At 42.2% G+C, this 23,443-nt stretch overlaps 23 non-coding genes across 23 annotated transcripts; 7 read left to right on the plus strand and 16 right to left on the minus strand.

Moving 5' to 3' along the window:
• Window positions 1-1,089: 1,089 nt before the first annotated feature.
• trnak-uuu (transfer RNA lysine (anticodon UUU)) lies at window positions 1,090-1,162 on the minus strand. The gene has a single exon. It is a non-coding gene; the product is annotated as a tRNA-Lys (tRNA).
• Window positions 1,163-1,329: 167 nt separating this feature from the next.
• On the plus strand, window positions 1,330-1,401 carry trnaw-cca (transfer RNA tryptophan (anticodon CCA)). The gene has a single exon. It is a non-coding gene; the product is annotated as a tRNA-Trp (tRNA).
• A 1,167-nt stretch (window positions 1,402-2,568) lies between these two features.
• Window positions 2,569-2,641, minus strand: trnak-uuu (transfer RNA lysine (anticodon UUU)). The gene has a single exon. It is a non-coding gene; the product is annotated as a tRNA-Lys (tRNA).
• A 167-nt stretch (window positions 2,642-2,808) lies between these two features.
• On the plus strand, window positions 2,809-2,880 carry trnaw-cca (transfer RNA tryptophan (anticodon CCA)). Its single transcript has one exon. It is a non-coding gene; the product is annotated as a tRNA-Trp (tRNA).
• A 1,167-nt stretch (window positions 2,881-4,047) lies between these two features.
• Window positions 4,048-4,120, minus strand: trnak-uuu (transfer RNA lysine (anticodon UUU)). Its single transcript has one exon. It is a non-coding gene; the product is annotated as a tRNA-Lys (tRNA).
• Window positions 4,121-4,287: 167 nt separating this feature from the next.
• Window positions 4,288-4,359, plus strand: trnaw-cca (transfer RNA tryptophan (anticodon CCA)). Its single transcript has one exon. It is a non-coding gene; the product is annotated as a tRNA-Trp (tRNA).
• A 1,167-nt stretch (window positions 4,360-5,526) lies between these two features.
• Window positions 5,527-5,599, minus strand: trnak-uuu (transfer RNA lysine (anticodon UUU)). Its single transcript has one exon. It is a non-coding gene; the product is annotated as a tRNA-Lys (tRNA).
• Window positions 5,600-7,005: 1,406 nt separating this feature from the next.
• trnak-uuu (transfer RNA lysine (anticodon UUU)) lies at window positions 7,006-7,078 on the minus strand. The gene has a single exon. It is a non-coding gene; the product is annotated as a tRNA-Lys (tRNA).
• Window positions 7,079-7,245: 167 nt separating this feature from the next.
• Window positions 7,246-7,317, plus strand: trnaw-cca (transfer RNA tryptophan (anticodon CCA)). Its single transcript has one exon. It is a non-coding gene; the product is annotated as a tRNA-Trp (tRNA).
• Window positions 7,318-8,486: 1,169 nt separating this feature from the next.
• On the minus strand, window positions 8,487-8,559 carry trnak-uuu (transfer RNA lysine (anticodon UUU)). Its single transcript has one exon. It is a non-coding gene; the product is annotated as a tRNA-Lys (tRNA).
• Window positions 8,560-8,726: 167 nt separating this feature from the next.
• On the plus strand, window positions 8,727-8,798 carry trnaw-cca (transfer RNA tryptophan (anticodon CCA)). The gene has a single exon. It is a non-coding gene; the product is annotated as a tRNA-Trp (tRNA).
• A 1,166-nt stretch (window positions 8,799-9,964) lies between these two features.
• Window positions 9,965-10,037, minus strand: trnak-uuu (transfer RNA lysine (anticodon UUU)). Its single transcript has one exon. It is a non-coding gene; the product is annotated as a tRNA-Lys (tRNA).
• Window positions 10,038-11,444: 1,407 nt separating this feature from the next.
• trnak-uuu (transfer RNA lysine (anticodon UUU)) lies at window positions 11,445-11,517 on the minus strand. Its single transcript has one exon. It is a non-coding gene; the product is annotated as a tRNA-Lys (tRNA).
• A 167-nt stretch (window positions 11,518-11,684) lies between these two features.
• trnaw-cca (transfer RNA tryptophan (anticodon CCA)) lies at window positions 11,685-11,756 on the plus strand. The gene has a single exon. It is a non-coding gene; the product is annotated as a tRNA-Trp (tRNA).
• A 1,167-nt stretch (window positions 11,757-12,923) lies between these two features.
• On the minus strand, window positions 12,924-12,996 carry trnak-uuu (transfer RNA lysine (anticodon UUU)). Its single transcript has one exon. It is a non-coding gene; the product is annotated as a tRNA-Lys (tRNA).
• Window positions 12,997-14,404: 1,408 nt separating this feature from the next.
• Window positions 14,405-14,477, minus strand: trnak-uuu (transfer RNA lysine (anticodon UUU)). The gene has a single exon. It is a non-coding gene; the product is annotated as a tRNA-Lys (tRNA).
• Window positions 14,478-14,644: 167 nt separating this feature from the next.
• On the plus strand, window positions 14,645-14,716 carry trnaw-cca (transfer RNA tryptophan (anticodon CCA)). Its single transcript has one exon. It is a non-coding gene; the product is annotated as a tRNA-Trp (tRNA).
• Window positions 14,717-15,883: 1,167 nt separating this feature from the next.
• trnak-uuu (transfer RNA lysine (anticodon UUU)) lies at window positions 15,884-15,956 on the minus strand. Its single transcript has one exon. It is a non-coding gene; the product is annotated as a tRNA-Lys (tRNA).
• Window positions 15,957-17,362: 1,406 nt separating this feature from the next.
• trnak-uuu (transfer RNA lysine (anticodon UUU)) lies at window positions 17,363-17,435 on the minus strand. Its single transcript has one exon. It is a non-coding gene; the product is annotated as a tRNA-Lys (tRNA).
• Window positions 17,436-18,841: 1,406 nt separating this feature from the next.
• trnak-uuu (transfer RNA lysine (anticodon UUU)) lies at window positions 18,842-18,914 on the minus strand. The gene has a single exon. It is a non-coding gene; the product is annotated as a tRNA-Lys (tRNA).
• Window positions 18,915-20,317: 1,403 nt separating this feature from the next.
• trnak-uuu (transfer RNA lysine (anticodon UUU)) lies at window positions 20,318-20,390 on the minus strand. Its single transcript has one exon. It is a non-coding gene; the product is annotated as a tRNA-Lys (tRNA).
• Window positions 20,391-21,794: 1,404 nt separating this feature from the next.
• On the minus strand, window positions 21,795-21,867 carry trnak-uuu (transfer RNA lysine (anticodon UUU)). The gene has a single exon. It is a non-coding gene; the product is annotated as a tRNA-Lys (tRNA).
• A 1,405-nt stretch (window positions 21,868-23,272) lies between these two features.
• On the minus strand, window positions 23,273-23,345 carry trnak-uuu (transfer RNA lysine (anticodon UUU)). The gene has a single exon. It is a non-coding gene; the product is annotated as a tRNA-Lys (tRNA).
• Between the last annotated feature and the right edge of the window lie 98 nt (window positions 23,346-23,443).

The raw sequence follows: 23,443 nt of genomic DNA on the forward strand, positions 1-23,443 counted from the left end.
AGTACAAATCTCAAATGAAAAAACAACCAAACCAATGCTGTTGTAGATGACAATTGTCTCTCATAAAAGCCTGGCACACTGCAAATTCCCAGATCAGATGATGCTGTGTGATTGATTGACAGACTTAAATCAGTCTTCGAACACAGATTTTAACTTCTTATGGCTTGGGGGAAGTATTTCGACGTCTGGATGAAAAGCGTGCCCAAAGTTAAATGCCTGTTACTCAGGCCCAGATGCTAGGATATGCATAGAATTGGTAGATTTGGATAGAACACACTCTAAAGTTTCCAAAACCGTTCAAATGATGTCTGTGAGTATAACAGAACTGATATGGCAGGTGAAAATCTGAGGAAAATCCATCCGGGAAGTGGGATTTCTTTTGATGTGGGAAGTTTTCAATTGAATGCCTATTGAGTTTCTAATGGGTTAGGACCCAGATTGCAGTTCCTATGGCTTCCACTAGATGTCAACAGTCTTTAGACATTGTTTAAGGCTTGTTTTCTGAAAAATGAAGAAGAATGAGACCTTCTGTCAGTGGACTGAGGAATCATGCAGTGCTGGTTTGAGCGCATGACCAAGTGCGCGCCCTTCGTTGTTTTTCCTTTCTATTGAATACGCTATTGTCCGGTTCAAATATTATCGAGTATTTAGACAATTGACAACCTGAGGATTAATTATAAAAATCATTTGACATGTTTCAACAAACTTTACTGGTACTATTCGGACGTATTCGTCTGCGTGTTTTGACCGCCTTTGAGCCAGTGGATTACTGAACACAACGCGCCAACAAAACAGAGTTTTTGGGATATAAAGAGGGACTTTATCGAACAAAACAAACATTTATTGTGTAGCTGGGACTCTTGTGACTGCAACCAGATGAAAATCTTCAAAGGTAAGTGATTAATTTGATGGCTATTTCTGACTTTCGTGACTCCTCTAATTGGTTGGAAAATGTTTGTATGCTTTTGTAAGCGGGGAGCTGTCCACAGATAATCGCATGGTATGCTGTCGCAGTAAAACCATTTTTAAATCTGACACAATGCAAGTATTGAGAGACTGCCTACTGAAGGAAGGTGAACATTAAAGCAGCGCCCGAACAGGGACTTGAACCCTGGACCCTCAGATTAAAAGTCTGATGCTCTACCGACTGAGCTATTCGGGCTCTGAACTTATTTTTTTTCATACACCTAACCTGCCGGGCAGAGGCACGTGCTGACGAGGGGGCATTGTCAGATGGTACATTTCCCCAGAGAACCAGGCCTCCATTTCAAATGATACAGTCAACGAAATCTGAACTAGGCATCCCCTCCAAAGATGCAATATGTCCAAGACCTCGTGGCGCAATGGTAGTGCGTCTGACTCCAGATCAGAAGGTTGCGTGTTCAAATCACGTCGTGGTCAGGGTTTTTAATGTGTGCAATCTCTACCTTCTTTAAACAGCGAAGTCAATGAGTCAGCACAAGTACCAATGTGGCGTACAGTACAAATCTCAAATGAAAAAACAACCAAACCAATGCTGTTGTAGATGACAATTGTCTCTCATAAAAGCCTGGCACACTGCAAATTCCCAGATCAGATGATGCTGTGTGATTGATTGACAGACTTAAATCAGTCTTCGAACACAGATTTTAACTTCTTATGGCTTGGGGGAAGTATTTCGACGTCTGGATGAAAAGCGTGCCCAAAGTTAAATGCCTGTTACTCAGGCCCAGATGCTAGGATATGCATAGAATTGGTAGATTTGGATAGAACACACTCTAAAGTTTCCAAAACCGTTCAAATGATGTCTGTGAGTATAACAGAACTGATATGGCAGGTGAAAATCTGAGGAAAATCCATCCGGGAAGTGGGATTTCTTTTGATGTGGGAAGTTTTCAATTGAATGCCTATTGAGTTTCTAATGGGTTAGGACCCAGATTGCAGTTCCCATGGCTTCCACTAGATGTCAACAGTCTTTAGACATTGTTTAAGGCTTGTTTTCTGAAAAATGAAGAAGAATGAGACCTTCTGTCAGTGGACTGAGGAAGCATGCAGTGCTGGTTTGAGCGCATGACCAAGTGCGCGCCCTTCGTTGTTTTTCCTTTCTATTGAATACGCTATTGTCCGGTTGAAATATTATCGAGTATTTAGACAATTGACAACCTGAGGATTAATTATAAAAATCGTTTGACATGTTTCAACAAACTTTACTGGTACTATTCGGACGTATTCGTCTGCGTGTTTTGACCGCCTTTGAGCCAGTGGATTACTGAACACAACGCGCCAACAAAACAGAGTTTTTGGGATATAAAGAGGGACTTTATCGAACAAAACAAACATTTATTGTGTAGCTGGGACTCTTGTGACTGCAACCAGATGAAAATCTTCAAAGGTAAGTGATTAATTTGATGGCTATTTCTGACTTTCGTGACTCCTCTAATTGGTTGGAAAATGTTTGTATGCTTTTGTAAGAGGGGAGCTGTCCTCAGATAATGGCATGGTATGCTGTCGCAGTAAAACCATTTTTAAATCTGACACAATGCAAGTATTGAGAGACTGCCTACTGAAGGAAGGTGAACATTAAAGCAGCGCCCGAACAGGGACTTGAACCCTGGACCCTCAGATTAAAAGTCTGATGCTCTACCGACTGAGCTATTCGGGCTCTGAAGTTACTTTTTTTCATACACCTAACCTGCCGGGCAGAGGCACGTGCTGACGAGGGGGCATTGTCAGATGGTACATTTCCCCAGAGAACCAGGCCTCCATTCCAAATGATACAGTCAACGAAATCTGAACTAGGCATCCCCTCCAAAGATGCTATATGTCCAAGACCTCGTGGCGCAATGGTAGCGCGTCTGACTCCAGATCAGAAGGTTGCGTGTTCAAATCACGTCGTGGTCAGGGTTTTTAATGTGTGCAATCTCTACCTTCTTTAAACAGCGAAGTCAATGAGTCAGCACAAGTACCAATGTGGCGTACAGTACAAATCTCAAATGAAAAAACAACCAAACCAATGCTGTTGTAGATGACAATTGTCTCTCATAAAAGCCTGGCACACTGCAAATTCCCAGATCAGATGATGCTGTGTGATTGATTGACAGACTTAAATCAGTCTTCGAACACAGATTTTAACTTCTTATGGCTTGGGGGAAGTATTTCGACGTCTGGATGAAAAGCGTGCCCAAAGTTAAATGCCTGTTACTCAGGCCCAGATGCTAGGATATGCATAGAATTGGTAGATTTGGATAGAACACACTCTAAAGTTTCCAAAACCGTTCAAATGATGTCTGTGAGTATAACAGAACTGATATGGCAGGTGAAAATCTGAGGAAAATCCATCCGGGAAGTGGGATTTCTTTTGATGTGGGAAGTTTTCAATTGAATGCCTATTGAGTTTCTAATGGGTTAGGACCCAGATTGCAGTTCCCATGGCTTCCACTAGATGTCAACAGTCTTTAGACATTGTTTAAGGCTTGTTTTCTGAAAAATGAAGAAGAATGAGACCTTCTGTCAGTGGACTGAGGAAGCATGCAGTGCTGGTTTGAGCGCATGACCAAGTGCGCGCCCTTCGTTGTTTTTCCTTTCTATTGAATACGCTATTGTCCGGTTGAAATATTATCGAGTATTTAGACAATTGACAACCTGAGGATTAATTATAAAAATCATTTGACATGTTTCAACAAACTTTACTGGTACTATTCGGACGTATTCGTCTGCGTGTTTTGACCACCTTTGAGCCAGTGGATTACTGAACACAACGCGCCAACAAAACAGAGTTTTTGGGATATAAAGAGGGACTTTATCGAACAAAACAAACATTTATTGTGTAGCTGGGACTCTTGTGACTGCAACCAGATGAAAATCTTCAAAGGTAAGTGATTAATTTGATGGCTATTTCTGACTTTCGTGACTCCTCTAATTGGTTGGAAAATGTTTGTATGCTTTTGTAAGAGGGGAGCTGTCCTCAGATAATGGCATGGTATGCTGTCGCAGTAAAACCATTTTTAAATCTGACACAATGCAAGTATTGAGAGACTGCCTACTGAAGGAAGGTGAACATTAAAGCAGCGCCCGAACAGGGACTTGAACCCTGGACCCTCAGATTAAAAGTCTGATGCTCTACCGACTGAGCTATTCGGGCTCTGAAGTTACTTTTTTTCATACACCTAACCTGCCGGGCAGAGGCACGTGCTGACGAGGGGGCATTGTCAGATGGTACATTTCCCCAGAGAACCAGGCCTCCATTTCAAATGATACAGTCAACGAAATCTGAACTAGGCATCCCCTCCAAAGATGCTATATGTCCAAGACCTCGTGGCGCAATGGTAGCGCGTCTGACTCCAGATCAGAAGGTTGCGTGTTCAAATCACGTCGTGGTCAGGGTTTTTAATGTGTGCAATCTCTACCTTCTTTAAACAGCGAAGTCAATGAGTCAGCACAAGTACCAATGTGGCGTACAGTACAAATCTCAAATGAAAAAACAACCAAACCAATGCTGCTTTAGATGACAATTGTCTCTCATAAAAGCCTGGCACACTGCAAATTCCCAGATCAGATGATGCTGTGTGATTGATTGACAGACTTAAATCAGTCTTCGAACACAGATTTTAACTTCTTATGGCTTGGGGGAAGTATTTCGACGTCTGGATGAAAAGCGTGCCCAAAGTTAAATGCCTGTTACTCAGGCCCAGATGCTAGGATATGCATAGAATTGGTAGATTTGGATAGAACACACTCTAAAGTTTCCAAAACCGTTCAAATGATGTCTGTGAGTATAACAGAACTGATATGGCAGGTGAAAATCTGAGGAAAATCCATCCGGGAAGTGGGATTTCTTTTGATGTGGGAAGTTTTCAATTGAATGCCTATTGAGTTTCTAATGGGTTAGGACCCAGATTGCAGTTCCCATGGCTTCCACTAGATGTCAACAGTCTTTAGACATTGTTTAAGGCTTGTTTTCTGAAAAATGAAGAAGAATGAGACCTTCTGTCAGTGGACTGAGGAAGCATGCAGTGCTGGTTTGAGCGCATGACCAAGTGCGCGCCCTTCGTTGTTTTTCCTTTCTATTGAATACGCTATTGTCCGGTTGAAATATTATCGAGTATTTAGACAATTGACAACCTGAGGATTAATTATAAAAATCATTTGACATGTTTCAACAAACTTTACTGGTACTATTCGGACGTATTCGTCTGCGTGTTTTGACCGCCTTTGAGCCAGTGGATTACTGAACACAACGCGCCAACAAAACAGAGTTTTTGGGATATAAAGAGGGACTTTATCGAACAAAACAAACATTTATTGTGTAGCTGGGACTCTTGTGACTGCAACCAGATGAAAATCTTCAAAGGTAAGTGATTAATTTGATGGCTATTTCTGACTTTCGTGACTCCTCTAATTGGTTGGAAAATGTTTGTATGCTTTTGTAAGCGGGGAGCTGTCCTCAGATAATCGCATGGTATGCTGTCGCAGTAAAACCATTTTTAAATCTGACACAATGCAAGTATTGAGAGACTGCCTACTGAAGGAAGGTGAACATTAAAGCAGCGCCCGAACAGGGACTTGAACCCTGGACCCTCAGATTAAAAGTCTGATGCTCTACCGACTGAGCTATTCGGGCTCTGAAGTTACTTTTTTTCATACACCTAACCTGCCGGGCAGAGGCACGTGCTGACGAGGGGGCATTGTCAGATGGTACATTTCCCCAGAGAACCAGGCCTCCATTCCAAATGATACAGTCAACGAAATCTGAACTAGGCATCCCCTCCAAATATGCAATATGTCTAAGCCCTCGTTACGCAACGGTAGCGCGTCTGACTCCAGATCAGAAGGTTGCGTGTTCAAATCACGTCGTGGTCAGGGTTTTTAATGTGTGCAATCTCTACCTTCTTTAAACAGCGAAGTCAATGAGTCAGCACAAGTACCAATGTGGCGTACAGTACAAATCTCAAATGAAAAAACAACCAAACCAATGCTGTTGTAGATGACAATTGTCTCTCATAAAAGCCTGGCACACTGCAAATTCCCAGATCAGATGATGCTGTGTGATTGATTGACAGACTTAAATCAGTCTTCGAACACAGATTTGAACTTCTTATGGCTTGGGGGAAGTATTTCGACGTCTGGATGAAAAGCGTGCCCAAAGTTAAATGCCTGTTACTCAGGCCCAGACGCTAGGATATGCATAGAATTGGTAGATTTGGATAGAACACACTGTAAAGTTTCCAAAACCGTTCAAATTATGTCTGTGAGTATAACAGAACTGATATGGCAGGTGAAAATCTGAGGAAAATCCATCCGGGAAGTGGGATTTCTTTTGATGTGGGAAGTTTTCAATTGAATGCCTATTGAGTTTCTAATGGGTTAGGACCCAGATTGCAGTTCCTATGGCTTCCACTAGATGTCAACAGTCTTTAGACATTGTTTAAGGCTTGTTTTCTGAAAAATGAAGAAGAATGAGACCTTCTGTCAGTGGACTGAGGAAGCATGCAGTGCTGGTTTGAGCGCATGACCAACTGCGCGCCCTTCGTTGTTTTTCCTTTCTATTGAATACGCTATTGTCCGGTTGAAATATTATCGAGTATTTAGACAATTGACAACCTGAGGATTAATTATAAAAATCGTTTGACATGTTTCAACAAACTTTACTGGTACTATTCGGACGTATTCGTCTGCGTGTTTTGACCGCCTTTGAGCCAGTGGATTACTGAACACAACGCGCCAACAAAACAGAGTTTTTGGGATATAAAGAGGGACTTTATCGAACAAAACAAACATTTATTGTGTAGCTGGGACTCTTGTGACTGCAACCAGATGAAAATCTTCAAAGGTAAGTGATTCATTTGATGGCTATTTCTGACTTTCGTGACTCCTCTAATTGGTTGGAAAATGTTTGTATGCTTTTGTAAGCGGGGAGCTGTCCTCAGATAATCGCATGGTATGCTGTCGCAGTAAAACCATTTTTAAATCTGACACAATGCAAGTATTGAGAGACTGCCTACTGAAGGAAGGTGAACATTAAAGCAGCGCCCGAACAGGGACTTGAAGCCTGGACCCTCAGATTAAAAGTCTGATGCTCTACCGACTGAGCTATTCGGGCTCTGAAGTTACTTTTTTTCATACACCTAACCTGCCGGGCAGAGGCACGTGCTGACGAGGGGGCATTGTCAGATGGTACATTTCCCCAGAGAACCAGGCCTCCATTCCAAATGATACAGTCAACGAAATCTGAACTAGGCATCCCCTCGAAAGATGCCATATGTCCAAGACCTCGTGGCGCAACGGTAGCGCGTCTGACTCCAGATCAGAAGTTTGCGTGTTCAAATCACGTCCTGGTCAGGGTTTTTAATGTGTGCAATCTCAACCTTCTTTAAACAGCGAAGTCAATGAGTCAGCACAAGAACCAATGTGGCGTACAGTACAAATCTCAAATGAAAAAACAACCAAACCAATGCTATTTTAGATGACAATTGTCTCTCATAAAAGCCTGGCACACTGCAAATTCCCAGATCAGATGATGCTGTGTGATTGATTGACAGACTTAAATCAGTCTTCGAACACAGATTTTAACTTCTTATGGCTTGGGGGAAGTATTTCGACGTCTGGATGAAAAGCGTGCCCAAAAAGTTAAATGCCTGTTACTCAGGCCCAGACGCTAGGATATGCATAGAATTGGTAGATTTGGATAGAACACACTCTAAAGTTTCCAAAACCGTTCAAATGATGTCTGTGAGTATAACAGAACTGATATGGCAGGTGAAAATCTGAGGAAAATCCATCCGGGAAGTGGGATTTCTTTTGATGTGGGAAGTTTTCAATTGAATGCCTATTGAGTTTCTAATGGGTTAGGACCCAGATTGCAGTTCCTATGGCTTCCACTAGATGTCAACAGTCTTTAGACATTGTTTAAGGCTTGTTTTCTGAAAAATGAAGAAGAATGAGACCTTCTGTCAGTGGACTGAGGAAGCATGCAGTGCTGGTTTGAGCGCATGACCAAGTGCGCGCCCTTCGTTGTTTTTCCTTTCTATTGAATACGCTATTGTCCGGTTCAAATATTATCGAGTATTTAGACAATTGACAACCTGAGGATTAATTATAAAAATCATTTGACATGTTTCAACAAACTTTACTGGTACTATTCGGACGTATTCGTCTGCGTGTTTTGACCGCCTTTGAGCCAGTGGATTACTGAACACAACGCGCCAACAAAACAGAGTTTTTGGGATATAAAGAGGGACTTTATCGAACAAAACAAACATTTATTGTGTAGCTGGGACTCTTGTGACTGCAACCAGATGAAAATCTTCAAAGGTAAGTGATTAATTTGATGGCTATTTCTGACTTTCGTGACTCCTCTAATTGGTTGGAAAATGTTTGTATGCTTTTGTAAGCGGGGAGCTGTCCTCAGATAATCGCATGGTATGCTGTCGCAGTAAAACCATTTTTAAATCTGACACAATGCAAGTATTGAGAGACTGCCTACTGAAGGAAGGTGAACATTAAAGCAGCGCCCGAACAGGGACTTGAAGCCTGGACCCTCAGATTAAAAGTCTGATGCTCTACCGACTGAGCTATTCGGGCTCTGAAGTTACTTTTTTTCATACACCTAACCTGCCGGGCAGAGGCACGTGCTGACGAGGGGGCATTGTCAGATGGTACATTTCCCCAGAGAACCAGGCCTCCATTCCAAATGATACAGTCAACGAAATCTGAACTAGGCATCCCCTCCAAAGATGCCATATGTCCAAGACCTCGTTGCGCAACGGTAGCGCGTCTGACTCCAGATCAGAAGGTTGCGTGTTCAAATCACGTCGTGGTCAGGGTTTTTAATGTGTGCAATCTCTACCTTCTTTAAACAGCGAAGTCAATGAGTCAGCACAAGAACCAATGTGGCGTACAGTACAAATCTCAAATGAAAAAACAACCAAACCAATGCTGTTGTAGATGACAATTGTCTCTCATAAAAGCCTGGCACACTGCAAATTCCCAGATCAGATGATGCTGTGTGATTGATTGACAGACTTAAATCAGTCTTCGAACACAGATTTGAACTTCTTATGGCTTGGGGGAAGTATTTCGACGTCTGGATGAAAAGCGTGCCCAAAGTTAAATGCCTGTTACTCAGGCCCAGACGCTAGGATATGCATAGAATTGGTAGATTTGGATAGAACACACTGTAAAGTTTCCAAAACCGTTCAAATGATGTCTGTGAGTATAACAGAACTGATATGGCAGGTGAAAATCTGAGGAAAATCCATCCGGAAGTGGGATTTCTTTTGATGTGGGAAGTTTTCAATTGAATGCCTATTGAGTTTCTAATGGGTTAGGACCCAGATTGCAGTTCCTATGGCTTCCACTAGATGTCAACAGTCTTTAGACATTGTTTAAGGCTTGTTTTCTGAAAAATGAAGAAGAATGAGACCTTCTGTCAGTGGACTGAGGAAGCATGCAGTGCTGGTTTGAGCGCATGACCAAGTGCGCGCCCTTCGTTGTTTTTCCTTTCTATTGAATACGCTATTGTCCGGTTGAAATATTATCGAGTATTTAGACAATTGACAACCTGAGGATTAATTATAAAAATCATTTGACATGTTTCAACAAACTTTACTGGTACTATTCGGACGTATTCGTCTGCGTGTTTTGACCGCCTTTGAGCCAGTGGATTACTGAACACAACGCGCCAACAAAACAGAGTTTTTGGGATATAAAGAGGGACTTTATCGAACAAAACAAACATTTATTGTGTAGCTGGGACTCTTGTGACTGCAACCAGATGAAAATCTTCAAAGGTAAGTGATTCATTTGATGGCTATTTCTGACTTTCGTGACTCCTCTAATTGGTTGGAAAATGTTTGTATGCTTTTGTAAGCGGGGAGCTGTCCTCAGATAATCGCATGGTATGCTGTCGCAGTAAAACCATTTTTAAATCTGACACAATGCAAGTATTGAGAGACTGCCTACTGAAGGAAGGTGAACATTAAAGCAGCGCCCGAACAGGGACTTGAAGCCTGGACCCTCAGATTAAAAGTCTGATGCTCTACCGACTGAGCTATTCGGGCTCTGAAGTTACTTTTTTTCATACACCTAACCTGCCGGGCAGAGGCACGTGCTGACGAGGGGGGCATTGTCAGATGGTACATTTCCCCAGAGAACCAGGCCTCCATTCCAAATGATACAGTCAACGAAATCTGAACTAGGCATCCCCTCGAAAGATGCCATATGTCCAAGACCTCGTGGCGCAACGGTAGCGCGTCTGACTCCAGATCAGAAGTTTGCGTGTTCAAATCATGTCCTGGTCAGGGTTTTTAATGTGTGCAATCTCAACCTTCTTTAAACAGCAAAGTCAATGAGTCAGCACAAGAACCAATGTGGCGTACAGTACAAATCTCAAATGAAAAAACAACCAAACCAATGCTATTTTAGATGACAATTGTCTCTCATAAAAGCCTGGCACACTGCAAATTCCCAGATCAGATGATGCTGTGTGATTGATTGACAGACTTAAATCAGTCTTCGAACACAGATTTTAACTTCTTATGGCTTGGGGGAAGTATTTCGACGTCTGGATGAAAAGCGTGCCCAAAGTTAAATGCCTGTTACTCAGGCCCAGATGCTAGGATATGCATAGAATTGGTAGATTTGGATAGAACACACTCTAAAGTTTCCAAAACCGTTCAAATGATGTCTGTGAGTATAACAGAACTGATATGGCAGGTGAAAATCTGAGGAAAATCCATCCGGGAAGTGGGATTTCTTTTGATGTGGGAAGTTTTCAATTGAATGCCTATTGAGTTTCTAATGGGTTAGGACCCAGATTGCAGTTCCCATGGCTTCCACTAGATGTCAACAGTCTTTAGACATTGTTTAAGGCTTGTTTTCTGAAAAATGAAGAAGAATGAGACCTTCTGTCAGTGGACTGAGGAAGCATGCAGTGCTGGTTTGAGCGCATGACCAAGTGCGCGCCCTTCGTTGTTTTTCCTTTCTATTGAATACGCTATTGTCCGGTTGAAATATTATCGAGTATTTAGACAATTGACAACCTGAGGATTAATTATAAAAATCATTTGACATGTTTCAACAAACTTTACTGGTACTATTCGGACGTATTCGTCTGCGTGTTTTGACCGCCTTTGAGCCAGTGGATTACTGAACACAACGCGCCAACAAAACAGAGTTTTTGGGATATAAAGAGGGACTTTATCGAACAAAACAAACATTTATTGTGTAGCTGGGACTCTTGTGACTGCAACCAGATGAAAATCTTCAAAGGTAAGTGATTAATTTGATGGCTATTTCTGACTTTCGTGACTCCTCTAATTGGTTGGAAAATGTTTGTATGCTTTTGTAAGCGGGGAGCTGTCCACAGATAATCGCATGGTATGCTGTCGCAGTAAAACCATTTTTAAATCTGACACAATGCAAGTATTGAGAGACTGCCTACTGAAGGAAGGTGAACATTAAAGCAGCGCCCGAACAGGGACTTGAACCCTGGACCCTCAGATTAAAAGTCTGATGCTCTACCGACTGAGCTATTCGGGCTCTGAAGTTACTTTTTTTCATACACCTAACCTGCCGGGCAGAGGCACGTGCTGACGAGGGGGCAATGTCAGATGGTACATTTCCCCAGAGAACCAGGCCTCCATTCCAAATGATACAGTCAACAAAATCTGAACTAGGCATCCCCTCCAAAGATGCAATATGTCCAAGCCCTCGTGGCGCAACGGTAGCGCGTCTGACTCCAGATCAGAAGGTTGCGTGTTCAAATCACGTCCTGGTCAGGGTTTTTAATGTGTGCAATCTCTACCTTCTTTAAACAGCGAAGTCAATGAGTCAGCACAAGAACCAATGTGGCGTACAGTACAAATCTCAAATGAAAAAACAACCAAACCAATGCTGTTTTAGATGACAATTGTCTCTCATAAAAGCCTGGCACACTGCAAATTCCCAGATCAGATGATGCTGTGTGATTGATTGACAGACTTAAATCAGTCTTCGAACACAGATTTTAACTTCTTATGGCTTGGGGGAAGTATTTCGACGTCTGGATGAAAAGCGTGCCCAAAGTTAAATGCCTGTTACTCAGGCCCAGATGCTAGGATATGCATAGAATTGGTAGATTTGGATAGAACACACTCTAAAGTTTCCAAAACCGTTCAAATTATGTCTGTGAGTATAACAGAACTGATATGGCAGGTGAAAATCTGAGGAAAATCCATCCGGGAAGTGGGATTTCTTTTGATGTGGGAAGTTTTCAATTGAATGCCTATTGAGTTTCTAATGGGTTAGGACCCAGATTGCAGTTCCTATGGCTTCCACTAGATGTCAACAGTCTTTAGACATTGTTTAAGGCTTGTTTTCTGAAAAATGAAGAAGAATGAGACCTTCTGTCAGTGGACTGAGGAAGCATGCAGTGCTGGTTTGAGCGCATGACCAACTGCGCGCCCTTCGTTGTTTTTCCTTTCTATTGAATACGCTATTGTCCGGTTGAAATATTATCGAGTATTTAGACAATTGACAACCTGAGGATTAATTATAAAAATCGTTTGACATGTTTCAACAAACTTTACTGGTACTATTCGGACGTATTCGTCTGCGTGTTTTGACCGCCTTTGAGCCAGTGGATTACTGAACACAACGCGCCAACAAAACAGAGTTTTTGGGATATAAAGAGGGACTTTATCGAACAAAACAAACATTTATTGTGTAGCTGGGACTCTTGTGACTGCAACCAGATGAAAATCTTCAAAGGTAAGTGATTCATTTGATGGCTATTTCTGACTTTCGTGACTCCTCTAATTGGTTGGAAAATGTTTGTATGCTTTTGTAAGCGGGGAGCTGTCCTCAGATAATCGCATGGTATGCTGTCGCAGTAAAACCATTTTTAAATCTGACACAATGCAAGTATTGAGAGACTGCCTACTGAAGGAAGGTGAACATTAAAGCAGCGCCCGAACAGGGACTTGAAGCCTGGACCCTCAGATTAAAAGTCTGATGCTCTACCGACTGAGCTATTCGGGCTCTGAAGTTACTTTTTTTCATACACCTAACCTGCCGGGCAGAGGCACGTGCTGACGAGGGGGCATTGTCAGATGGTACATTTCCCCAGAGAACCAGGCCTCCATTCCAAATGATACAGTCAACGAAATCTGAAGTAGGCATCCCCTCCAAAGATGCAATACGTCCAAGACCTCGTGGCGCAACGGTAGCGCGTCTGACTCCAGAACAGAAGGTTGCATGTTCAAATCAAGTCGTGGTCAGGGTTTTTAATGTGTGCAATCTCTACCTTCTTTAAACAGCGAAGTCAATGAGTCAGCACAAGAACCAATGTGGCGTACAGTACAAATCTCAAATGAAAAAACAACCAAACCAATGCTGTTTTAGATGACAATTGTCTCTCATAAAAGCCTGGCACACTGCAAATTCCCAGATCAGATGATGCTGTGTGATTGATTGACAGACTTAAATAAGTCTTCGAACACAGATTTTAACTTCTTATGGCTTGGGGGAAGTATTTCGACGTCTGGATGAAAAGCGTGCCCAAAAAGTTAAATGCCTGTTACTCAGGCCCAGACGCTAGGATATGCAAAGAATTGGTAGATTTGGATAGAACACACTCTAAAGTTTCCAAAACCGTTCAAATGATGTCTGTGAGTATAACAGAACTGATATGGCAGGTGAAAATCTGAGGAAAATCCATCCGGGAAGTGGGATTTCTTTTGATGTGGGAAGTTTTCAATTGAATGCCTATTGAGTTTCTAATGGGTTAGGACCCAGATTGCAGTTCCTATGGCTTCCACTAGATGTCAACAGTCTTTAGACATTGTTTAAGGCTTGTTTTCTGAAAAATGAAGAAGAATGAGACCTTCTGTCAGTGGACTGAGGAAGCATGCAGTGCTGGTTTGAGCGCATGACCAAGTGCGCGCCCTTCGTTGTTTTTCCTTTCTATTGAATACGCTATTGTCCGGTTGAAATATTATCGAGTATTTAGACAATTGACAACCTGAGGATTAATTATAAAAATCATTTGACATGTTTCAACAAACTTTACTGGTACTATTCGGACGTATTCGTCTGCGTGTTTTGACCGCCTTTGAGCCAGTGGATTACTGAACACAACGCGCCAACAAAACAGAGTTTTTGGGATATAAAGAGGGACTTTATCGAACAAAACAAACATTTATTGTGTAGCTGGGACTCTTGTGACTGCAACCAGATGAAAATCTTCAAAGGTAAGTGATTAATTTGATGGCTATTTCTGACTTTCGTGACTCCTCTAATTGGTTGGAAAATGTTTGTATGCTTTTGTAAGAGGGGAGCTGTCCTCAGATAATGGCATGGTATGCTGTCGCAGTAAAACCATTTTTAAATCTGACACAATGCAAGTATTGAGAGACTGCCTACTGAAGGAAGGTGAACATTAAAGCAGCGCCCGAACAGGGACTTGAACCCTGGACCCTCAGATTAAAAGTCTGATGCTCTACCGACTGAGCTATTCGGGCTCTGCAGTTACTTTTTTTCATACACCTAACCTGCCGGGCAGAGGCACGTGCTGACGAGGGGGCATTGTCAGATGGTACATTTCCCCAGAGAACCAGGCCTCCATTCCAAATGATACAGTCAACGAAATCTGAACTAGGCATCCCCTCCAAAGATGCAATATGTCTAAGCCCTCGTTGCGCAACGGTAGCGCGTCTGACTCCAGATCAGAAGGTTGCGTGTTCAAATCACGTCGTGGTCAGGGTTTTTAATGTGTGCAATCTCTACCTTCTTTAAACAGCGAAGTCAATGAGTCAGCACAAGTACCAATGTGGCGTACAGTACAAATCTCAAATGAAAAAACAACCAAACCAATGCTGTTTTAGATGACAATTGTCTCTCATAAAAGCCTGGCACACTGCAAATTCCCAGATCAGATGATGCTGTGTGATTGATTGACAGACTTAAATCAGTCTTCGAACACAGATTTTAACTTCTTATGGCTTGGGGGAAGTATTTCGACGTCTGGATGAAAAGCGTGCCCAAAGTTAAATGCCTGTTACTCAGGCCCAGACGCTAGGATATGCATAGAATTGGTAGATTTGGATAGAACACACTGTAAAGTTTCCAAAACCGTTCAAATTATGTCTGTGAGTATAACAGAACTGATATGGCAGGTGAAAATCTGAGGAAAATCCATCCGGGAAGTGGGATTTCTTTTGATGTGGGAAGTTTTCAATTGAATGCCTATTGAGTTTCTAATGGGTTAGGACCCAGATTGCAGTTCCCATGGCTTCCACTAGATGTCAACAGTCTTTAGACATTGTTTAAGGCTTGTTTTCTGAAAAATGAAGAAGAATGAGACCTTCTGTCAGTGGACTGAGGAAGCATGCAGTGCTGGTTTGAGCGCATGACCAACTGCGCGCCCTTCGTTGTTTTTCCTTTCTATTGAATACGCTATTGTCCGGTTGAAATATTATCGAGTATTTAGACAATTGACAACCTGAGGATTAATTATAAAAATCATTTGACATGTTTCAACAAACTTTACCGGTACTATTCGGACGTATTCGTCTGCGTGTTTTGACCGCCTTTGAGCCAGTGGATTACTGAACACAACGCGCCAACAAAACAGAGTTTTTGGGATATAAAGAGGGACTTTATCGAACAAAACAAACATTTATTGTGTAGCTGGGACTCTTGTGACTGCAACCAGATGAAAATCTTCAAAGGTAAGTGATTCATTTGATGGCTATTTCTGACTTTCGTGACTCCTCTAATTGGTTGGAAAATGTTTGTATGCTTTTGTAAGCGGGGAGCTGTCCTCAGATAATCGCATGGTATGCTGTCGCAGTAAAACCATTTTTAAATCTGACACAATGCAAGTATTGAGAGACTGCCTACTGAAGGAAGGTGAACATTAAAGCAGCGCCCGAATAGGGACTTGAACCCTGGACCCTCAGATTAAAAGTCTGATGCTCTACCGACTGAGCTATTCGGGCTCTGAAGTTACTTTTTTTCATACACCTAACCTGCCGGGCAGAGGCATGTGCTGACGAGGGGGCATTGTCAGATGGTACATTTCCCCAGAGAACCAGGCCTCCATTCCAAATGATACAGTCAACGAAATCTGAAGTAGGCATCCCCTCGAAAGATGCCATATGTCCAAGACCTCGTGGCGCAACGGTAGCGCGTCTGACTCCAGATCAGAAGTTTGCGTGTTCAAATCATGTCCTGGTCAGGGTTTTTAATGTGTGCAATCTCAACCTTCTTTAAACAGCGAAGTCAATGAGTCAGCACAAGAACCAATGTGGCGTACAGTACAAATCTCAAATGAAAAAACAACCAAACCAATGCTGTTTTAGATGACAATTGTCTCTCATAAAAGCCTGGCACACTGCAAATTCCCAGATCAGATGATGCTGTGTGATTGATTGACAGACTTAAATAAGTCTTCAAACACAGATTTTAACTTCTTATGGCTTGGGGGAAGTATTTCGACGTCTGGATGAAAAGCGTGCCCAAAGTTAAATGCCTGTTACTCAGGCCCAGACGCTAGGATATGCATAGAATTGGTAGATTTGGATAGAACACACTCTAAAGTTTCCAAAACCGTTCAAATGATGTCTGTGAGTATAACAGAACTGATATGGCAGGTGAAAATCTGAGGAAAATCCATCCGGGAAGTGGGATTTCTTTTGATGTGGGAAGTTTTCAATTGAATGCCTATTGAGTTTCTAATGGGTTAGGACCCAGATTGCAGTTCCTATGGCTTCCACTAGATGTCAACAGTCTTTAGACATTGTTTAAGGCTTGTTTTCTGAAAAATGAAGAAGAATGAGACCTTCTGTCAGTGGACTGAGGAAGCATGCAGTGCTGGTTTGAGCGCATGACCAAGTGCGCGCCCTTCGTTGTTTTTCCTTTCTATTGAATACGCTATTGTCCGGTTCAAATATTATCGAGTATTTAGACAATTGACAACCTGAGGATTAATTATAAAAATCATTTGACATGTTTCAACAAACTTTACTGGTACTATTCGGACGTATTCGTCTGCGTGTTTTGACCGCCTTTGAGCCAGTGGATTACTGAACACAACGCGCCAACAAAACAGAGTTTTTGGGATATAAAGAGGGACTTTATCGAACAAAACAAACATTTATTGTGTAGCTGGGACTCTTGTGACTGCAACCAGATGAAAATCTTCAAAGGTAAGTGATTCATTTGATGGCTATTTCTGACTTTCGTGACTCCTCTAATTGGTTGGAAAATGTTTGTATGCTTTTGTAAGCGGGGAGCTGTCCTCAGATAATCGCATGGTATGCTGTCGCAGTAAAACCATTTTTAAATCTGACACAATGCAAGTATTGAGAGAATGCCTACTGAAGGAAGGTGAACATTAAAGCAGCGCCCGAACAGGGACTTGAAGCCTGGACCCTCAGATTAAAAGTCTGATGCTCTACCGACTGAGCTATTCGGGCTCTGAAGTTACTTTTTTTCATACACCTAACCTGCTGGGCAGAGGCACGTGCTGACGAGGGGGCATTGTCAGATGGTACATTTCCCCAGAGAACCAGGCCTCCATTCCAAATGATACAGTCAACGAAATCTGAAGTAGGCATCCCCTCGAAAGATGCCATATGTCCAAGACCTCGTGGCGCAACGGTAGCGCGTCTGACTCCAGATCAGAAGTTTGCGTGTTCAAATCATGTCCTGGTCAGGGTTTTTAATGTGTGCAATCTCAACCTTCTTTAAACAGCGAAGTCAATGAGTCAGCACAAGAACCAATGTGGCGTACAGTACAAATCTCAAATGAAAAAACAACCAAACCAATGCTATTTTAGATGACAATTGTCTCTCATAAAAGCCTGGCACACTGCAAATTCCCAGATCAGATGATGCTGTGTGATTGATTGACAGACTTAAATAAGTCTTCGAACACAGATTTTAACTTCTTATGGCTTGGGTGAAGTATTTCGACGTCTGGATGAAAAGCGTGCCCAAAGTCAACTGCCTGTTACTCAGGCCCAGACGCTAGGATATGCATAGAATTGGTAGATTTGGATAGAACACACTCTAAAGTTTCCAAAACCGTTCAAATGATGTCTGTGAGTATAACAGAACTGATATGGCAGGTGAAAATCTGAGGAAAATCCATCCGGGAAGTGGGATTTTTTTTGATGTGGGAAGTTTTCAATTGAATGCCTATTGAGTTTCTAATGGGTTAGGACCCAGATTGCAGTTCCTATGGCTTCCACTAGATGTCAACAGTCTTTAGACATTGTTTAAGGCTTGTTTTCTGAAAAATGAAGAAGAATGAGACCTTCTGTCAGTGGACTGAGGAAGCATGCAGTGCTGGTTTGAGCGCATGACCAAGTGCGCGCCCTTCGTTGTTTTTCCTTTCTATTGAATACGCTATTGTCCGGTTCAAATATTATCGAGTATTTAGACAATTGACAACCTGAGGATTAATTATAAAAATCATTTGACATGTTTCAACAAACTTTACTGGTACTATTCGGACGTATTCGTCTGCGTGTTTTGACTGCCTTTGAGCCAGTGGATTACTGAACACAACGCGCCAACAAAACAGAGTTTTTGCGATATAAAGAGGGACTTTATCGAACAAAACAAACATTTATTGTGTAGCTGGGACTCTCGTGACTGCAACCAGATGAAAATCTTCAAAGGGAAGTGATTCATTTGATGGCTATTTCTGACTTTCGTGACTCCTCTAATTGGTTGGAAAATGTTTGTATGCTTTTGTAAGCGGGGAGCTGTCCTCAGATAATCGCATGGTATGCTGTCGCAGTAAAACCATTTTTAAATCTGACACAATGCAAGTATTGAGAGAATGCCTACTGAAGGAAGGTGAACATTAAAGCAGCGCCCGAACAGGGACTTGAAGCCTGGACCCTCAGATTAAAAGTCTGATGCTCTACCGACTGAGCTATTCGGGCTCTGAAGTCACTTTTTTATACACCTAACCTGCTGGGCAGAGGCACGTGCTGACGAGGGGGCATTGTCAGATGGTACATTTCCCCAGAGAACCAGGCCTCCATTCCAAATGATACAGTCAACGAAATCTGAAGTAGGCATCCCCTCGAAAGATGCCATATGTCCAAGACCTCGTGGCGCAACGGTAGCGCGTCTGACTCCAGATCAGAAGTTTGCGTGTTCAAATCATGTCCTGGTCAGGGTTTTTAATGTGTGCAATCTCAACCTTCTTTAAACAGCGAAGTCAATGAGTCAGCACAAGAACCAATGTGGCGTACAGTACAAATCTCAAATGAAAAAACAACCAAACCAATGCTATTTTAGATGACAATTGTCTCTCATAAAAGCCTGGCACACTGCAAATTCCCAGATCAGATGATGCTGTGTGATTGATTGACAGACTTAAATAAGTCTTCGAACACAGATTTTAACTTCTTATGGCTTGGGTGAAGTATTTCGACGTCTGGATGAAAAGCGTGCCCAAAGTCAACTGCCTGTTACTCAGGCCCAGACGCTGGATATGCATAGAATTGGTAGATTTGGATAGAACACACTGTAAAGTTTCCAAAACCGTTCAAATGATGTCTGTGAGTATAACAGAACTGATATGGCAGGTGAAAATCTGAGGAAAATCCATCCGGGAAGTGGGATTTCTTTTGATGTGGGAAGTTTTCAATTGAATGCCTATTGAGTTTCTAATGGGTTAGGACCCAGATTGCAGTTCCTATGGCTTCCACTAGATGTCAACAGTCTTTAGACATTGTTTAAGGCTTGTTTTCTGAAAAATGAAGAAGAATGAGACCTTCTGTCAGTGGACTGAGGAAGCATGCAGTGCTGGTTTGAGCGCATGACCAAGTGCACGCCCTTCGTTGTTTTTCCTTTCTATTGAATACGCTATTGTCCGGTTGAAATATTATCGAGTATTTAGACAATTGACAACCTGAGGATTAATTATAAAAATCATTTGACATGTTTCAACAAACTTTACTGGTACTATTCGGACGTATTCGTCTGCGTGTTTTGACTGCCTTTGAGCCAGTGGATTACTGAACACAACGCGCCAACAAAACAGAGTTTTTGCGATATAAAGAGGGACTTTATCGAACAAAACAAACATTTATTGTGTAGCTGGGACTCTTGTGACTGCAACCAGATGAAAATCTTCAAAGGTAAGTGATTAATTTGATGGCTATTTCTGACTTTCGTGACTCCTCTAATTGGTTGGAAAATGTTTGTATGCTTTTGTAAGCGGGGCGCTGTCCTCAGATAATTGCATGGTATGCTGTCGCAGTAAAACCATTTTTAAATCTGACACAATGCAATTATTGAGAGAATGCCTACTGAAGGAAGGTGAACATTAAAGCAGCGCCCAAACAGGGACTTGAACCCTGGACCCTCAGATTAAAAGTCTGATGCTCTACCGACTGAGCTATTCGGGCTCTGAAGTTACTTTTTTTCATACACCTAACCTGCTGGGCAGAGGCACGTGCTGACGAGGGGGCATTGTCAGATGGTACATTTCCCCAGAGAACCAGGCCTCCATTCCAAATGATACAGTCAACGAAATCTGAAGTAGGCATCCCCTCCAAAGATGCCATATGTCCAAGACCTCGTGGCGCAACGGTAGCGCGTCTGACTCCAGATCAGAAGTTTGCGTGTTCAAATCATGTCCTGGTCAGGGTTTTTAATGTGTGCAATCTCAACCTTCTTTAAACAGCGAAGTCAATGAGTCAGCACAAGAACCAATGTGGCGTACAGTACAAATCTCAAATGAAAAAACAACCAAACCAATGCTGTTTTAGATGACAATTGTCTCTCATAAAAGCCTGGCACACTGCAAATTCCCAGATCAGATGATGCTGTGTGATTGATTGACAGACTTAAATAAGTCTTCAAACACAGATTTTAACTTCTTATGGCTTGGGGAAGTATTTCGACGTCTGGATGAAAAGCGTGCCCAAAAGTTAACTGCCTGTTACTCAGGCCCAGACGCTAGGATATGCATAGAATTGGTAGATTTGGATAGAACACACTCTAAAGTTTCCAAAACCGTTCAAATGATGTCTGTGAGTATAACAGAACTGATATGGCAGGTGAAAATCTGAGGAAAATCCATCCGGGAAGTGGGATTTTTTTGATGTGGGAAGTTTTCAATTGAATGCCTATTGAGTTTCTAATGGGTTAGGACCCAGATTGCAGTTCCTATGGCTTCCACTAGATGTCAACAGTCTTTAGACATTGTTTAAGGCTTGTTTTCTGAAAAATGAAGAAGAATGAGACCTTCTGTCAGTGGACTGAGGAAGCATGCAGTGCTGGTTTGAGCGCATGACCAAGTGCGCGCCTTCGTTGTTTTTCCTTTCTATTGAATACGCTATTGTCCGGTTGAAATATTATCGAGTATTTAGACAATTGACAACCTGAGGATTAATTATAAAAATCATTTGACATGTTTCAACAAACTTTACTGGTACTATTCGGACGTATTCGTCTGCGTGTTTTGACTGCCTTTGAGCCAGTGGATTACTGAACACAACGCGCCAACAAAACAGAGTTTTTGGGATATAAAGAGGGACTTTATCGAACAAAACAAACATTTATTGTGTAGCTGGGACTCTTGTGACTGCAACCAGATGAAAATCTTCAAAGGTAAGTGATTCATTTGATGGCTATTTCTGACTTTCGTGACTCCTCTAATTGGTTGGAAAATGTTTGTATGCTTTTGTAAGCGGGGCGCTGTCCTCAGATAATCGCATGGTATGCTGTCGCAGTAAAACCATTTTTAAATCTGACACAATGCAATTATTGAGAGAATGCCTACTGAAGGAAGGTGAACATTAAAGCAGCGCCCAAACAGGGACTTGAACCCTGGACCCTCAGATTAAAAGTCTGATGCTCTACCGACTGAGCTATTCGGGCTCTGAAGTTACTTTTTTTCATACACCTAACCTGCTGGGCAGAGGCACGTGCTGACGAGGGGGCATTGTCAGATGGTACATTTCCCCAGAGAACCAGGCCTCCATTCCAAATGATACAGTCAACGAAATCTGAACTAGGCATCCCCTCCAAAGATGCCATATGTCCAAGACCTCGTGGCGCAACGGTAGCGCGTCTGACTCCAGATCAGAAGTTTGCGTGTTCAAATCATGTCCTGTTCAGGGTTTTTAATGTGTGCAATCTCAACCTTCTTTAAACAGCGAAGTCAAAGAGTCAGCACAAGAACCAATGTGGCGTACAGTACAAATCTCAAATGAAAAAACAACCAAACCAATGCTGTTTTAGATGACAATTGTCTCTCATAAAAGCCTGGCACACTGCAAATTCCCAGATCAGATGATGCTGTGTGATTGATTGACAGACTTAAATAAGTCTTCGAACACAGATTTTAACTTCTTATGGCTTGGGGAAGTATTTCGACGTCTGGATGAAAAGCGTGCCCAAAGTCAACTGCCTGTTACTCAGGCCCAGACGCTGGATATGCATAGAATTGGTAGATTTGGATAGAACACACTCTAAAGTTTCCAAAACCGTTCAAATGATGTCTGTGAGTATAACAGAACTGATATGGCAGGTGAAAATCTGAGGAAAATCCATCCGGGAAGTGGGATTTCTTTTGATGTGGGAAGTTTTCAATTGAATGCCTATTGAGTTTCTAATGGGTTAGGACCCAGATTGCAGTTCCTATGGCTTCCACTAGATGTCAACAGTCTTTAGACATTGTTTAAGGCTTGTTTTCTGAAAAATGAAGAAGAATGAGACCTTCTGTCAGTGGACTGAGGAAGCATGCAGTGCTGGTTTGAGCGCATGACCAAGTGCGCGCCCTTCGTTGTTTTTCCTTTCTATTGAATACGCTATTGTCCGGTTCGAAATATTATCGAGTATTTAGACAATTGACAACCTGAGGATTAATTATAAAAATCATTTGACATGTTTCAACAAACTTTACCGGTACTATTCGGACGTATTCGTCTGCGTGTTTTGACTGCCTTTGAGCCAGTGGATTACTGAACACAACGCGCCAACAAAACAGAGTTTTTGCGATATAAAGAGGGACTTTATCGAACAAAACAAACATTTATTGTGTAGCTGGGACTCTCGTGACTGCAACCAGATGAAAATCTTCAAAGGTAAGTGATTCATTTGATGGCTATTTATGACTTTCGTGACTCCTCTAATTGGTTGGAAAATGTTTGTATGCTTTTGTAAGCGGGGCGCTGTCCTCAGATAATCGCATGGTATGCTGTCGCAGTAAAACCATTTTTAAATCTGACACAATGCAAGTATTGAGAGAATGCCTACTGAAGGAAGGTGAACATTAAAGCAGCGCCCGAACAGGGACTTGAAGCCTGGACCCTCAGATTAAAAGTCTGATGCTCTACCGACTGAGCTATTCGGGCTCTGAAGTCACTTTTTTATACACCTAACCTGCTGGGCAGAGGCACGTGCTGACGAGGGGGCATTGTCAGATGGTACATTTCCCCAGAGAACCAGGCCT

This window comes from Salmo salar, chromosome ssa03 (genome assembly GCF_905237065.1).
Source record: "Salmo salar chromosome ssa03, Ssal_v3.1, whole genome shotgun sequence".
Taxonomy (NCBI): Eukaryota; Metazoa; Chordata; class Actinopteri; order Salmoniformes; family Salmonidae; genus Salmo; species Salmo salar.